The sequence below is a fragment of the Diabrotica virgifera genome, chromosome 7 (assembly GCF_917563875.1).
Source record: "Diabrotica virgifera virgifera chromosome 7, PGI_DIABVI_V3a".
In the NCBI taxonomy this organism is placed as follows: Eukaryota; Metazoa; Arthropoda; class Insecta; order Coleoptera; family Chrysomelidae; genus Diabrotica; species Diabrotica virgifera.
The window spans coordinates 22,728,401-22,746,143 of NC_065449.1; positions in this window are offsets into that span (position 1 = coordinate 22,728,401).

Consider the following 17,743-nt stretch of genomic DNA (forward strand, 5'->3'; position numbering starts at 1 on the left):
TTTGTCTGAACGGATTTAATTTTTTATATCGCTTTCAAATACAAAAAAAAATGGCGGATTTTAAATAAAACGTTGTTGACTTTTTTTTTAATGGAACACCCAGTATATTTTTTTTGTAAATTGAAAGAAAGGTCATTCACCTATCCAGCGATATAAAGTTTTTCAAAATCTGTTGTCAAATCACTGAGTAATTAATTTTTAAAATGAGGAGTGCAACGTGGATATCACATACCTAAATAACATAATTGAGCAAAATTATATTATGTTATGTGATTTCCACATTGCATCTCTCATTTTAAAAATTAATTGCTCAGTCATTTGGCAACCGATTTTAAAATTTTATATATCGCTGGATAGGTAAATGACCGTTTTTTCAAGATACAAAAAAATATACTGGGTGTTTTAATAAAAAAACTCAACAACGTTTTTTTTAAAAAATCCACCATTTTTTATTTAAAAGCGATATAAAAAATGGTCACTTATCTAAAAACTTGAAAAAACGGTCATTTATCTATCCAGCGATAAATTTTTTTTAAATCAGTTTTCAAATGACTGTGCAATTAATTTTTAAAATGAGAGATGCAATGTGTAAATCATATAACTTGGTTAGTTATGTTATTTAGGTATGTGATATCCACGTTGCACCTCTCATTTTAAAAATTAATTAGTCAGTGATTTGACGACCGATTTTGATAAACTTTATATCGCTAGATAGGTGAATGACCTTTCTTTCAATTTACAAAAGAATATACTGGGTGTTCTATTAAAAATCAAGTCAACAACGTTTTTTTTTAAATCCGCCATATTTTATTTCGTATTTGAAAGCGATATAAAAAATTCAATCCATTTAGACAAAACTTTTACTAAAATAAAACATTTCAGTGAAAACTTCATATTGTTATCTTAAGCCCTTTAGAAGTTATAGGCAGTTAAAATGGGGAAAATATAAGTGTGGACACCCGGTATATTAGATAGAAAAGTATTTTTTTATTGTATTCTTATAAGAATTCGAAAATCTGGTCAAGATTGGAGCGCTGTAAAACCTAGATAATAAATAAAATTAAACAACTTTATAGTGAAAATTATTATTCATTGAAAAATTCCTCTACAAATTCGCTATGTTATTTTATTGTGAAAGAAACGGAAAAAAAGATATAACCTCCAAAAGAAAACTTACAAAATTTTCTAATATTTTTGTGTATAACTTTTTTGTTGGTCACTTGACGATAAAAACTAATATGTAGATATAAAATTGTAGAAAATTTAATTTGCTACATTTTATGTATAATGAAATTTTCTATAGAATTGCTAGTTTAGGAGATCCAGCGCGAAAGCCCTTTGCACCCCTTTTTCCAATATGGCGGCCGGGGGACAAGGGTGGCGACCCCAAAAACTTGAACTTAAGTTTCTACTGAACCTCCCTACACATTAAAAAAATAAAATTGACTCCTGTAAGAAATGCAACCTAAATGTAACATTTTAATGGACTATATCTGTATTTAATATTGGTATTATGGTCCGAGAGCTGTGAGACATTTTTGAGTAGGTATTTTAGGCAACCTGAAATTTTTTCAGGTGACTCTTCCATGATAGCCTAATACAAAAATGCCGGTCTGGCTGGAGGGTAGCGGTTATTTTCCCCAAAAATCACCCCAAAGTTAAAAAAAGGGGTAAACATTGATATTACAAAAAATATCATTAGCGTGACTTTAAACTAAATTTAAATATTTAAATATAAAGAAAATAAACAGGCCAGGCGATTTGAGGGCGATTTTAACTCTGCAAGATACTTGCATGGGCGCCCCAGGATTATTTTCAGGGGGTACATCTGAACTTCAGAAGATTTCATCTGGATCTGTACATACTATTAACGAGTATAAAATATACAACTATACATACATAGCTATGTACATTTCTTCCGGACAGGGAGGTGCAATTGTTATTTTGACAGGGTATTTTTTAATATTAAAAATAAATATTCTAAAAAAAGACAGGTTTTTTTGGTGTAATTTTCCAACTGCCAGGTGAAACAAATAACGCGTGTATGTGAATGAAAAGGGCTATAGGTAATTCTTCAACATCTAACGGAAATGGATGGATACTAACAGATTTTGCCAAGGAATTAAAAAATATTAAATTTAAGTAGTTAAATTTTTAATTGAACATGGGTCTACAGAGGAGATGGTGCCTTTTATTGGTAATTTATTAATAAATTTAAATTATGATTTATGTGATTCGTATGTTGTAAATACTGATGGTATAGACATGTCGATCGACAATAACATGACCTGCGAAAATCACGAAGAAGCCGACACGAAGATAGTTCATCACGTATGTAAGCTTAATACATTAGCAAAGACCAATGTTCTTATTAAAACTTCTGATACAGATGTTTTGATAATTATGCTTGGAAACATGGATCATCTCCAAAGTGACGATCTAGAGATTTTTATGGAGTATGGTACTGGAAATTTTAAAATATACATAAATATAACGAAGCTACATACGGAATTAGAGCCATCTTTATGTACGAGATTGTTTGCCTCAATCAGTTTATGATTGCTATAGTTCATCAGCGAGGGTAAGCTTACATACATGTTCTTTTTATAACTGAAATCTTTTTTTTTTGTTAACTCAGTTTTCTGCTTCTTCGTGTGCCTTATCCTTTCATGACAATGGCGATCATCACGGCCCATTTTATTCTCTCTGCAACGATTGCAGGATATGCATCGTCTTCCTGGTTCTCTTTTTTCTAGCACTTTTCCTTATATAACCGATCACATCACGTTTTTTATTTCTTAGTATATGACCAAAGTAGCTCATTTTTCTTTCCTTCATAGTGTTGAGTATTTATGTTTCCTTTTTCATCTTTCTTAATTTTTCCGTGTTTGTTACGTGTTGTGTCCATGATATTTTTTATGTTATTCGATAACACCATATCTCAACAATGGCAAGTCTTTTTTCAGATGCGCCCGTGATTGTCCAGGCTTCGACTCCGTATAAAAGGAGAGGGAATACGTAGCAACTCAATTAATTAATCACTAATTAATTTTTAATTAATTCTAAATATATATTACAGATCATGTAGAAGAGGAATCTGAGTCTCGAGGGGAGTCTAACGAAGAAGAAGAGAATGAATATTTAAGCTTAGATGAGGAGTTTGAAGAAGTAGTACAAGATTCGGACACATAATTAATTTAGTTTATAGTTTTATGCTTCTCTACCCATATATTTATAATAATAAATTTGTCTTTTTCTGTCATATTTGCAAAATCTATTGTATAGTACGTATTATTTTCCTTTAATTATTAAAAAGTTACTTAAGAAATTATAATATATAATAATTACTCTAACGTTTCGAGGCACAAACAACATGTGTATCGCCAGGTCGCGTGATTTTTCTCGAGCGAACGGACGCGTTAAGCTACAATATAGGACGCAAACAGCTATCGGTATACGCTCTTTCTCACACTGCTGCTTACCTACAGCGCTTTTCATTTACATGCTCGCGTAATTTGTTTAATCACCTGGCAGTTAAAAAATTTCACCAAAAAAAACCTGTCTTTTTAGAATATTTATTTTTAATATTAAAAATACCCTGTCAAAATAACAATTGCACCTCCCTGTCCGGAAGGAATGTACTCATAGCTATAATACATGTTTGTATAGTTGTATATTTTATACTCGTTAATAGTATGTACAGATCCAGATGAAATCTTCTGAAGTTCAGATGCACCCCCTGAAAATAATCCTGGGGCGCCCATGCAAGTATCTTGCAGAGTTAAAATCGCCCTCAAATCGCCTGGCCTGTTTATTTTCTTTATATTTAAATATTTAAATTTAGTTTAAAGTCACGCTAATGATATTTTTTGTAATATCAATGTTTACCCCTTTTTTTAACTTTGGGATGATTTTTGGGGAAAATAACCGCTACCCTCCAGCCAGACCGGCATTTTTGTATTAGGCTATCATGGAAAAGTCACCTGAAAAAATTTCAGGTTGCCTAAAATACCTACTCAAAAATGTCTCACAGCTCTTAGACTATTAGTACTGCCACGTAGAGAAAACTGACATTTAAATATATATTGAGTACTGTTGTTTTAAGATTTTGTCACATAATCATTTGAATGTATTTTACACGGGAACCTATAATTGTATTTTTACTTGATAGTGAATGTGTATAGTCGGATGCTCAATGCCGCAGATATTCGGACTTTGGCGTAACGATTAGTAAAAATGTGCCGGATGTGACTCTGTCGGTAAAAGGACCTTTTTAGTCTAAACCAAACTCTTCGAATAGTCTTTAAGTGCACCATGGTAAATAGAGATGAGATATTTTAATAACTCTTACAAATAAGGAGTAGAATACTAAATCAAAAGATTTGGGTAACCTGTAAAGAACCAAATATGCATCAGCAGAAAAAAAATCAGTTAAGTAATTGTCTAAGAGCTAGTGAACCCTCCGACTAAGGGTCGTCCTGTAAGGCTAGAAATTTTTCTAGTGATAATTCATAGCAGACCAAGGCTAAAAACCATGACCTGGCAGGCATCAGCGGTGCACGTGTATCATCTACCAGGTGAATCTAGAAGTGCAAAAGGGGGTAAAATAAACTTTCTCCTGTAAGGTTTAAATTTAAGTATGTGTTTGAGTAAGTCATTTAGAAGAAATGTGTACAATGACAGACGATTCTGAAGAGCATAAGACCTTGCCAGGCGAGGGGAAAGATTAGGGGTTTTTCCTAAAATTATTCTTTTTGCATCGAACAAATTTTTTTAGCTTTTTTGAATCATTCCAAACAGAAAACGTCTTTAGTGATTTTTCTCTTAAGTTAATAGTTTTTGTTATATAAGCGATTGAAAATTTTGAAAATTGCGAAATCGGCCATTTTTAACCCTAAATCGGACATTTATCTATAAATTTCAATGTTGCCAAGATACGTAGATATTCTTTAAACATTGATTGATGAAATCCCGAAGAGTTTTTTGCAATAAAACATCGAAAACCCCTTTGTTTTTTAATTGATAATCAAGCGGGCGCGACACTGTAGTATAAGTGAGGACGTTTGAGTTTGCATACATTCATTATCTCGAGAATAGACAAATTTCAAGACAAATCCTCAGACAGGTCGATTTTTATTTTTAAAGTAGGACTTTATGGCATATATATAATACTAGTGACGTCACCCATCTGAGCGTGATGACGTAATCGATGATTTTTTTAAATGGGAGTAGGGGTTGTGTGATAGCTCATTTGAAAGGTTATTGAATTTTCTATTCACTAATATAAACATTAACATAATTATTTATACAGGGTGTACAATAAATTTTTTTTATTAAATTAACTTTGTTTAAATTTGACAAATAGAAGAAATTTTTTTTGTACACCCTGTATAAATAATTATGTTAATGTTTATATTACTGAATAGAGAATTAAATAACCTTTCAAATGAGCTATCACACAACCCCTACTCTTATTTAAAAAAATCATCGATTACGTCATCACGCCAAGAAGGATGACGTCACTAGTATTATATATACCAAAAAGTCCTCATTCAAAAATAAAAATCGACCTGTCTGAGGATTTCTCTTGAAATTTGCCCATTCTCGAGATAATGAATTTATGCAAACTCAAACGTCCTCACTTATACTACAGTGTCGCACCCGCTTGATTAGCAATTAAAAAAACAAAGGGATTTTCGATATTTTATTGCAAAAAACTCTTCGGGATTTCATCAATAAATGTTTAAAGAATATCTACGTACCTTGGCAACATTGAAATTTTTAGATAAATGTCCGATTTAAGGTTAAAAATGGCCGATTTCGCAATTTTCAAAATTTTCAATCGCTTATATAACAAAAACTATTAACTTAAGAGAAAAATCACTAAACACGTTTTCTGTTTGGAATAATTCAAAAAACCTAAAAAAATTTGTTCGATGCAAAAAGAATAATTTTAGGAAAAACCCCTAATCTTTCCCCTCGCCTCGCAAGGTCTTATGCTCTTCAGAATCGCCTGTCATTGTACACATTTCTTCCAAATGACTTACTCAAACACATACTTAAATTTAAACCTTACAGGAGAAAGTTTATTTTACCCCCTTAATTTGCACTTTTCGATTCACCTGGTAGATACACGTGCACCGCTGAGGCCTGCCAGGTCATGGTTTTTAGCCTTGGTGTGCTATGAGTTATCACTACAAAAATTTATAGCCTTACAAGACGACCGTTACTCGGAGGGTTCACTAGCTCTTAGACTATAAGTTCAATGCATAGTCGAAAAGTCACAGCGCAGAGAATTGGGCATTAAATCATCCTTCTTCTTCTTTCGGTAACATCCTGTATTCCTCTAATATTGTCAATTACATTGGCGAGTTGTCTTCTTTAAGACTTCTTTACATGCCCTAAGTATGACATTCTCTTTATTTTAATAGTTTTGAGCTTTTATTCTGAGCTTTCTTCTATGCAACCATATCTCAAACGTCTTTAGACGATTGATCATATCAGCCTTTAGAGTCCAGATCTCATCGCCATGTAACAACACTGACCAAATATAGCATTTAATCATTTTTTGACATAATTTTAGGTTTAAGGTGTGACCACAGAAGAATGATTTTATTTTTAGAAATGTGTCAGATGCTTCAATTCTGCATTTATTGTTATTACCATATTGTGTTCTTAGCAAACATCAAAGCGTCTATCTCTTGGTTCATTGCTATCTCACAGGCCATATCCTTCCCCTACAGTATCTGATCTACGCTTTTTACCAACTTTGGCATTAAAATCTTCCATTCTGTATGTGATTTCGTTGGATTTAAATTTTTTATTATTGCACTAAGCTTATTATTCACAACTTCTAGTTCATTGTCGTATTTTCTTTCTGCAGCTTGTGTGTATTTGGTAAATATTAAAGTGGCGCTCAGCTCTAAGAGTATTATTCTGTCATTTTCTGGAAGAAAGTAGGGGACACATTTTTCTAATTCCGATGTTACAAAAATTCTTACTCAATTTCTATGTTATGGAATGCCGCTATCATCTCACTATAAGTTAATATACCATCATTGTGTGTCTGCATGTTCCTGACCCAGGCCGTCATAATTCGCTTACACCATTAACTGACAATTTTAAGCATTTGGCATCCTGAACAAGATTTTCAAATTTACCGAAAGCATAAAGCGAAAGAAAACGTTCCATGTGAAATGTGAAATTGTGAAAAAATAGCAACAAATAAAAAAGATAAAAGTGTTCTTTCAATAAGTAAATATACAGAATAGCAAAACTACACGAATTATAATTTATAGCACTTCTTTTAAATATATCTTGTTCCCAACTACTACATGTATGTGAATATAAAAAGAATGCTCCAGGGAGATATATTTGGCTCAAAGAAGGAGGATGTTGCATCAATGCTTGCCGATGTTTTCAGAATCATAGTTAAGGTAATCCACTAACTACTACTGGTCTGATTTATAGTATAATTATTAATATTACAGTTTAAATAGCATCAATTACAATGATGTCTTTCTTATTTTTTATGAATAATCACTAATACAGGAACTAAGTGTGCCTCTTAATACACAAACAGAAGCATAATGACGCTGAACTACCAAATGAATTATCAACAACTCCATTTTCTAATATAAATATTGTTTGTGTAGTTAAGTATATTTAGTATTTCTTTTAAAATTACTAAAAGTTAAATCTCCTAATTAAATTGGTGACGAAGAAGACTTTAAAGAGTATGGTTTTATACTATATTGCTTCTGAACCCATTTCGCCAGTTCCGATAATGCTCAAAGCACTGTACATACTAGTCAACACGGGTACCTTGACAAGATTTTTGCTTAAAAACGGTGTTTACGTTATAATTTAAATCCAACTTTACTATGTTCTACAAAATTCTGTCAACCTTTTTTCTACCAGGTGCTTTTCATTTTCCGAGGAACTTGATCCACAGCATCCCTCAAATGTTTGTCTGTCTCTGTATCAACGTAGAGCTAGACTTCTTCAATATATTTAATTTAGATTTTAACACTACATAATATTAATTAGGTAATGAAAGATAATAAATTTAGGTGAATACTGTTCTAAGCAAAAATTCTTTAAATGTAATATACAGTTTAAGAATAGTACAACCTTTTTATACAAGAATTTACTGAATAAAATTCATTAGTTATATGAATAGTTAGGAACCAAAGATTGTAAATAATTCTAGTCAGTGAATAATTCCTAGTCATTGTAAAAGAATCACCAGCATATCTAAAGTGGGCATTGTGCAAAATATTTAAACAATTAAAACATTATTTCATGCTCAACAAGGTGAAACTTAGCAAGTAAATTAACTAAACAAAATATATACGAGATGTTACGAAGAATTATAAACAAGAAAGTCTCAAAAATGCCTTTCGCACTCACTAACAACGAACACTTAACTTCTCCTTCTTAGAGTGACGTCAACCAACGGAAGCTGGCAATTATAATAGCTATCTTTATTTTAACTCTTTATAATGGGAAATAAGCCACAATATTATTAAAAAATTATTTTTATTAACGTTTCGACGCCCAAATCGGGTGCCGTTGTCAAAATACAAAATACTACTAACAGAAACAAAAATGTTGTTGCTTGGTAAAAAAAAATTCTTCTAATAATTTATTTAATTTGACTCATTTATATCGGCAATTCAGATACTATTGATACATTTTAAAGTAGAAGACTTTAAAATGATATTGCCAATATTTATGAGTTGCGTTCCTGGGACGACTTTACTGAAAGATAGTTCATTCGATTACATGAAATCAACCCCAACTCAAGAATATCCGTCACAAAAAAAATCATAAAAATAATTTTTTAATAATATTGTGGCTTATTTCCCATTATAAATAGTTAAAATTGTAAAAATGCCACAAGAAAATAGCTTCAGCTATCTTTATTTTTAAAGCCGCTGCCTAGTTAAATCAATCGATCTAGTTTGATATCGATTGCGCATATTCAACCAAAAATTTTGCCTTAAATCCTCTTCCTTGAATCTCTACCTGTATTATCTTGTTCTAATTGTGCATATCCGTTACGGTTATTGGACAGTAACATAGCTATTTTGACCATATTGACTGCTGCTGTCCGATTGTAATCAGATTACCATAATCAATAGTGTTCATAAACCCCACTTTAATTTCATCCATTTTGTGTTTTTAATTCTATCATCCTACGATAAACTAAGTGTAGATCAGTTGTTGCTATATACAAGTCAGCTATTCCTGTGTAGAATTCCATAATATGTAGAAAATTGTAAATTGAAAAATGTACGGACATTTACTATTCGGAGAAGTTCTTTAAGGTTTGTATTTCTTTGGACTCAGAATATTATCTTAGCCTTTTCATCCGATAATACATAAAAAAATTGGATATGCTGTTGATATAAAGACAAATTATTTATGGCACAGTATTACAGAAATTGGATCAGTATTTTCGTCTCAAGTGATATTTTTTTGTTTCATAAGTTTTTGGATAAAGTGCAATATATTTTAGGCAATATGAATTACTGTACATACCTTAACACATGTAAATATTAAATTTGTTATAGATTCCCTGATGTAAGCAATAATAGATTTAGCAAAGACGAAATCAGAGTGGAAAGTTGTTCTATATTTGGGTACTAAACTGGAAGTTCATAATGAATAAAATAATCAATTCAGATTAATGATAACTGATTGCTAGACACACTAAACTTAATAATAATAGTTGTATAGCTACAAAATTTTTTGGTAATTTTATTCCAATATTGCCATTTTGAAATACTAACATGTTTTATAGTGAAGTGAATTAGTTATGTCAATATTTCTTAGGTACCAATTTTTTGCGTGAAATCTTTTTTATTCGAAGGTTGTTTTGTGCTCTATTGAGCGGTTTTAAAATGCTAGACGTGTATGTCCAATATTTATATTTGACATGTTGACCCTTTATCTAATATTCAATTGCAAGTAGTATATTATTAGATATATTATATTTTGAGGGGATGTTGTCAACATAAATCACCACGCTTGCCGAACGGGTTGCGTTGGTGAGTCGCAGTATAGGAGCCAATCAAACTGCTGTAGTCTTGCCTCCTATTATTAAATATTAGGCCGGTCCTGGATCAATTCTCATACGCCCCAAAATGGTACTGGAAATGCTGCTTATAGTACGTTCTTTAACACTAAAATATTGCAAAACCTCTAAATTTTTAAGATCCGCTTGGAATGACATGAAATTTGGCATACACATAGTTAACAAGTCAAAGGAAAAAAGTGATATTGTGCCGATGTGTGCTTTTGCCATGGGGGTGGCTTTCACCTTCACCCCTTCTAGAGGGTGAAAAAATATACGTCCAAAGTAAGTCCAGAAATGGATAAATTGACTAATTTTAAGTAACTTTTGTTTTATAGAGTTTTTTCATTATGTCAATACTTTTCGAGTTATTTACGAGTGAAAATGTTCATTTTTCAACAAAATAACCCCGCTTTTAGACGGTTTTTCGCAAACAATTCAAAAAGTAAGTATTTTGTCGAAAAAAAAACATTCTTAGCAAAAATATTGTCCGCAAAACATTTAAAAAAAATGTGTATATTTTAGGTCTCTATACCTGGTAAAAGCAGAGTTATAGCTAATGAAAAATAGGTTCATATTCGTTCAATTGCAAATGGAATATTTTAACGTGAAATAACCAAAAAATGAAGCAATTTTTTGGAAAACTCATTACAAGTTATTTAAAGTATTTAAAAAAGTTTCATTTTTGTTTTATAAAAAAATTTCTAGCATAAAAAGTAAACAAGTTAAGCTCAAAATAAAGTTAGTCCCTTTTTTTTGGTAAAAAATCGGAAAAATCACCTCCTAATTAGTATCTCAGATAAACGTAATCTTTACCACTTCACAAGTTTCTTTACTCGTGTATATATTGTTTATATGATCTGTAAGTTTCATCGATCCAAAGTCCTTATTTTTGCAAGAGCTGTAGTTAAAAGGGCTTGAACGAGTCACTGATCACGAGTGTATGCAAATTTAGAAACACCAAATCTTACAGAAAAACAAAAAATACAAGATATTCAGAAAAGTACCTACTGACTTTTTTGTTTTTTGAAATTTTTCGTATCTCTGACAACTTCTAAGTTATTTAAAAAAAAACGTATTTTTCAAAATTAAAAATTTTAAAAATTCTATTTTAAAACCAAATTTTTTCAAAAAGAAGCACTTGAGTCAATGAAACTTACATAATATCATATAGACACAACTTAAGTTAAATAATTTATGGAGCGGTAAAGATTAATTTCAGTTAGGTTGCTAATTAGGGGGTGAACTTACCGATTTTTTTTGCCACAACAAAAGGGAGCAATTCTATTTTGAGCGAAACTTGCTTAAATTTGATGCTAGAAACTTTTTATAAAAACAGAAATAAAGCTTTTTTTAAACACTTTAAAAAGTTATAATGGGTTTTCCCCAAAAAGTGCTTTATTATTTGGATATTTTACGTTGAAATAGCCTATTTGAAATTAGACGAATATGAACCTATTTTTCATTGGCGTTAACTCTGGTTCTAAGAGGTCCAAAAACCTCAAGCGTACACCATTTTTTTTTATTTTTTCACAGGTTATATTGTTCCTTAGAGCGTTTTTTTCGACAAAATACTTACTTTTTGAGTTATTTGCGAAAAACCGTCTAAAAACGTGGTTATTTTGTTGAAAAATGAACATATTCACTCGCAAATAACTCGAAAAGTGTTGACTAGGCGAAAAAACTCTATAGAACAAAAGTTACTTAAAACTAGTCAGTTTATCTATTTCCGGACTTATTTTTGACATATATTTTTTGGAATATCTTTTTGGAACATAAAAAATGTTAGTAAGTTTATTTTCTGCATAATATAAAAACAAAATTTTTATTTCAATCTAAGGTTACTACTTTATAATTACGTATAATATTATTTACCTACTTTTACTAGTTGAGAGTTTAGTATCTTAAATATAAACAACAACGGATTAAACTATTTATTTCTGTAATTGTAGATGGCGCTCTGACTCGGTTAGTTGTAAAACCCAACTTAAACATGTGAAATTGTGATATTTACATTCCAAAATTATTTAAAAAGATACTCGATTTCTCACAATTTTAAACAAATGGTAAGTAACGACGTCTTAGAAGACGATACAGATATATACAGAGATCCTATTATTAAATTGGCAAACGAAATTAAAGGAAACTTATTTTTCCACCTACCTCTACCGAAAGTATACTTTTCCAGACCTGATTATAGGGAGCAAAGTTGTACTTTTCCTCCCTAGGGAGGAAAATATTTTTCCTCCCTAGGGAGGAAAAGTAAAAGTGACGTCATGGTATTTCATTCATGAAATATAACTTATTGACGCCCTGTACAATATCTATTTTCTATTACAAAGTATCTATACATTTTAACGTTTATTTATAAAACACCCTGTATTTTGCAGAATGGTAAAAAACAGTAAATTGTTATTTTGATTTAACAATGTTTACATTAATAATTTGACTTATATTTGACAGTTGACAGTTATATTGTACATACTTGTTAGTTTTAGTTCTAATAAATTTTGTTGGTTAGTTACATAAATAAATTAAGTAAAAATGAAAAAATGACTTGTTATTTGAGGAAGGTGGAAAAACCATATGTATAACATGGGAGTAAAGTGTCTTTTCCTCCCTTGAATGATTACTGCCCTCCGCTACGCGTCGGGCAGTAAACTTCATTCTCGGGAGGAAAAGTTACACTTTCCTCCCTTGTTATACAAATAGCTATTTCTTTGTAAATTGCTGTGCAAAGTGGCTCGTTATCACAAACATTATATTTTTTCTTTTTGAAAAGTACGCAGAACTTTAAAATGATAAAATTCTGATTATAGTATATTGTAAAAATATACAAAATGTTTCACTTAGATTGCACATTAGACCTGCTTGAAAAAACTTGAATTTTTAATCTTAAATATAGTATTTCTCTCTAAATCTGACATATTTATAAAAAACACTAAACTCTTTTGTTTTAAAAACTTTCACAAAATGTATTATAATTTATTGTCACTAAGTACATCTATTTCGGTATTTCAACAGAGATACGTTTTCGTTTTTTTCTTCAATATTATTCTTCGATTTTGCATATTTTTGACTTTTTTATATTTCTTACGTTAACCAAAATGAATCAATTAAAAGTATAAAGGATTTTTTGTCAAAGGAATTGGAACGTCATCCAATATAATATCAAATATTCAAACTGTATTCGATCAAATTTTGTTAAATTTATTAATTCAGCCCAAATTTAGATACTTGTACCAATAAAATTTTATAACAATGTGCCTATTTATATGGCGTGAAAACCTCTATTGTATATCTCTGTGCCGTCTAAAAAGGTTTCTCCTTAGGGAGATAAAGTCATCCCATACAAAATCACTAACAGGGTAATAAACATATCACAACCACAGATTACATATCAGATAAGTTGTAATTTGGTAACAGCTGCATTTGAAAATAAAAGTGGTTTTTCACTACAGCTTAGACTTATTTGGGATCAAATAAAAAAAGACAAATAATGCAACAACAGTGTTACACCGTGACCTATAGGAATTTAGAAAAACTTGTTTATTCTAGAAAAGAAATAAATTTAACACAAGACATGTATTATTTAATATAAACACAATCGTGAATCTTCACCACCCTTCGAAGACAACAGCGAAACGCAGTATAAAATTCAAAACTATCGAATTTCTACTTAGCTAATAAGGTTACATCAAAAGTTATTAAAAGACTTTTAATAAATGTAAACGTGAAATAAACACATTGTCTGACTGGAAAAAAATATTGATCAGTATTGCTAAAGATAAATTTATCAGCGAACCATCTCCTAAACATGTAGAAGGATGACTTAAATACGCAGAGGGTAGTTGCATACAGGTAAAAGGAGCACTTTGTTAAAGACAAAATAGACTAATTAAAACAACCTCGCTCTTTCTCTCTCTCTCTCTCTCTCTCTCTCTCTCTCTCTCTCTCCCGTTCCATCCCTCCTGGTGGAGTGTTAAGCGCTTAAGCGTTTCTTGTCCAAAAGAGTAAGCCTAACAGACTAGTAACGGAAAACAAATATCCTACTAAACTTAATAATACGTAAAATTAAATTAAACAATTAGAAAAGCACTCAAATCTCACATCAAAAAATGGAACCAGAACTTAAAATCAAGAACCAAATCATAGAAAATAAACAGAAGCTAAGACCAGCAATAATTGTTCAGAAAATTATAAAAATTAGTGACACCAATAATAAGGAAGTGAACGATAAATATAAAATAACATAGATAGTTGAAGATTCCTAAAAAACTTATACAGCTCGCAAAGCTAGACTAATGAACCAACAAAATAGAACGTCAAAACAAAATTAAAAACGTAAAAGTAGAGGTACTACCAAATATAAGGGTTTCGAAATAGAAAGAGCTTTAAACAAGCTAAAAAAATAATCAAAGGACACGACTGTATAATTGCCGAGCTTTGGAAAACAAGCAAGACATTAACACTCCCAATACTAACAGAGCTAATAATTAAATGTGGGCCATAAAACAAGTTATTAATACCTAATGGTAATATAAATTCGAGATATTGATAGTTACTATACAATATATATGAAAACGCAACAATAAAGACATCTTCAAAAGTACAAATTAGTCAATATATGGTCTCAACGACAAAGATAACGTCATATGACGACTGACCACATTGTGATTATAGCGAGCACATTCGAAGAATTTCAAATTATGGTGGAGGAACTCACGGACAGCTCTTAATAGAATTGAATAAACAATATGACAAAACAAAAAAAAGAGGCAAATACAGGTCACTCCAGAACTATAACTATATAAGAACTATAACTATATAAGTCCAAGAATAAATCTACCTAGGCCAAATTCTGAAACTTCACACAGAGAACCGAATTGCGTAAATCACTACAAAATGAAGACTGGCATTGGATAAAAGAACATTGGACTGACAAACTCAGTTGGATTTTTAAGAACCGCACAATAGCACCTCAATACTTGGGGATCAAAATGTACAACCACCGCATCTTTTCTATCATAACATATGTATGTCAAACCTGAACCTTAACAAAGACCAATATGAACAAACTACAAATAGACCAGTAAGGATATACGAAAAAACGTCTATTTTTGGATGTGAGAGGTGGCATTCGGATTTTTGCAGATAAAGTTAGGTGACACCTTCAGTAATAATAATTCACTTATGCTCCTTCTCAAATATGCCCGGAACATTAATAAAAAAATTAAAATATTTAAAAATTTCGAAAAACATCGATTTTTTTCTGGTTTATTTGCTTATAACTTTAAAACGATTCGTTTTGGAACAAAGTCGTATAGAAATAAAATAAAGATAATTGAATTTTTATGATATACGACTGGTAAAAAATGTCTTAAGGTATTACCTTTTCTGCAATATAGCAATAAATACAAAATAAAGTGGCAAAATAAGTTTGTTGTTATTCAATATTTTTTAACCACGTTGGTGGCACTTAGAACCTTAGTAATTCGCTTAGGAAATTCTTTATAACATACTTAAATCGTGTACCAAATTTCATTAAAATCGACCTAATAAATTTTGCATAATAAATTTGCAATCTAAATGTTTTTAAAAAAGTTCAAATTTTTTAAAATCTTTTTGAACAAAAAGTAGAACATTTAGAAGTTGGCTAATTTTTTACATATAAAGAGGTGCTCTACCTATCTAATACACTTTACAGAATTAAAATCAGATTATTTAAGGGGCCTCAGCAATGTTTTAAACCTATATACAATTTTTTGGCTTATAAACAAATAGCTTTGTTTAATAATAAAAAAATTAATTTTTAGCAATGCAAATAATTAAAGCCGGTATAATTTGACTTAAACTTTCAAATGCTGTCAGCAGAATTGCTATTTTATTTTTTAATCAAACATTATTCGCGTTCAAAAATTGCAATTTATCAAATTTTTTGAAAGTTCCACCGCGTTTATCTCGAAAACTATGCATCCTACGAAAAAACTTGTAAGAACATTTTTTGCTTAGAAATACCCAAGAAATACAAAAAAAATGTTTTATTTTGCGAATAATCGATGTTATGTAATTCCTCAAGTTCTTTGTTTATAACAATCTTATCGACATCCGGATCAACTGTTACCCAAAAAATTCGTGTTCTACGGGTCAAAATAATTAAAAAACTTGGGTAAGTCCATATAAATAAAGGAGCCCGTAGCACCCCCTCCTGTCCACAGCACTAATTTGTTTATAAGCCAAAAAATTGTTTATAATTTTAAAACATTGCTGAGGCTGCTTAAATAATCCGATTTCAATTCTGTAAAGTGCATTAGATAGATGGAGTACTTCTTTATATGTAAAAAAATTGACAAATCTTTGTATGTCCTAGTTTTTGTTGTGCAAGATTTTAAAAAATTTTAATTTTTAAAAAAAAGTTTAGATTGCAAAATTATTATGCAAAATCTAGTAAGTCAATTTTAATGAAATTTGGTGTACAGTTTTATCACATTACAAAAATTTTCTAAGCGAATTAGGAAGGTTCTAAGTGTAACGTAAGTGATGGAAAATCATTGATTAAAGACAGGCTTGTTTTGCCCCCTTATTTTATATTTATTGCTATTTTGAAGCAAAGGTGATAAATTAAGACATTTTTAACCAATCTCATCTGATAGAAAATCTAATTATCTTTGTTTTATTCCTATACGACTTTGTTCTAAAATGAATAGTTTTTAAGTTATAAGCAAAAAAATTAGAAAAAAACGAAATTTTTCGAAATTTTTAAATATTTTATTTTTTTTATTAATGTTCCGGGCATATTTGAGAAGGATCATAAATCAATTATTATTGTTGAAGTTGTCACCTAACTTTATCCGCAAAAATCTGAATGCCACCTCTCACATCCACCTAAAAACAGATCCTTGCTGGTCTAAAACAACATAAAAACAATTGAAAGGGTAATGTTAGATATACGACTTTCAGATAACAGATAAACGACTGGGTAAGATCAAAAACAAAAGTCGAGGATATTACTACAAAAATTGCCAAACTCAAACAAAGCTTCGCAGGCCACACTGCTAAACAAAAAGAATAACGTTGGAACCACACCATACAAGACTAGCGACCTCACAAAGGTAGATGTCCAAGAGGAAGACCACAGATAAGATGGATCGATGAGATCAAACAATACCCGGAACAAATTGGAAGCATGTTTTTCAGGAGAGAGATGGAAAGGAGGTTTAAAGAGGTTGAAAGGAGGATGAAAAAGTTTCTCTAAAAGAAGTTGAGAGACGCTTAAGTTCAAAATAAATCAAAATCAAATTGGAACAAAACAAAGAGGGATTTTAACTGCATAACTCACTGTTGCCAATATCTCCATAGGTACTAAAAACTTCTTCTTCTTCTTCTTAGCCTTCTATCGTCCACGTTTGGACATAGGCCTCTCCCAACTCCTTCCATCGGTCTCTATCCTGAGCAACATATTTCCAATTCGTTCCGGCTACTCTTTTAATATCATCAACCCATCTCATCTGTGGTCTTCCTCTCGGTCGTTTACTTTGGTAAGGTCTCCAATGTTGTATCGTGGCATTCCAACGTTGGTCTTTTTGTCTAACAGTGTGGCCTGCAAAGCTCCATTTAAGTTTGGCAACTTTTGTTGTTATGTCCTCGACTTTTGTTTTTGAT